Here is a 259-nt window from a genome sequence, read left to right on the forward strand (position 1 = left end):
GGTGTGTGGGGGGGGGGTGGGGGGGCGGGTAGGAAGGTGACTTGTGGTCGGGTTGCACATGTTTTAACCGTGTGCTCTCTAGGCATTTCTTGTTGCGTGACAACAACAGTGGACAAAGGAAAACCAAAGGATGTCATCTATCTGGACTTCTGCAAAGCCTTTGACATCCTTCTCTAAATTGGAGAGCTACGGATTTGATGGGTGGACTGTTCGGTGGATAAGGAACTGGCTGGATGGTCGCATCCAGAGGGTAGTGGTC

This window comes from Egretta garzetta, unplaced genomic scaffold (assembly GCF_000687185.1).
Source record: "Egretta garzetta isolate BGI_Z169 unplaced genomic scaffold, ASM68718v1 scaffold598, whole genome shotgun sequence".
Lineage (NCBI taxonomy): Eukaryota > Metazoa > Chordata > Aves > Pelecaniformes > Ardeidae > Egretta > Egretta garzetta.